Source organism: Penaeus monodon, chromosome 21, assembly GCF_015228065.2.
Source record: "Penaeus monodon isolate SGIC_2016 chromosome 21, NSTDA_Pmon_1, whole genome shotgun sequence".
Taxonomy (NCBI): domain Eukaryota; kingdom Metazoa; phylum Arthropoda; class Malacostraca; order Decapoda; family Penaeidae; genus Penaeus; species Penaeus monodon.
Window position 1 is genome coordinate 16686537 of NC_051406.1, and position 355 is coordinate 16686891.

The following is a 355-nucleotide window of genomic DNA, read 5'->3' on the forward strand; positions in this document are numbered from 1 at the left end:
CACACTAGGAGAGAAAGTGACAAAAACAGGAGGACCAAACACACATAGAGTAAAGGGATTGCAGACAGCCAGGCAAGCCAATGCAATGCAAAGGAAAAAGAAGTATAACGTTCTACGAAATACCATAAACAAGAGGCATTCGGAAGGAAGACTGACAGCCATATCGCTTTGCCCTTTTTCCCGAATTTTACTAGACAGTTGTGGGCCCAGAGTGGTTTCGCTACAGTACCTACGTCTGCGGAGAACAGATCGGTTAGCATCCTGGTGTGACGTGTACGGATGCCGCTGGATGTGCTGTGTGTGCGCCAGCTTCCTTCTTCGGCCGTGGAACCAGCTGCTGGCCCATCTATCAGCC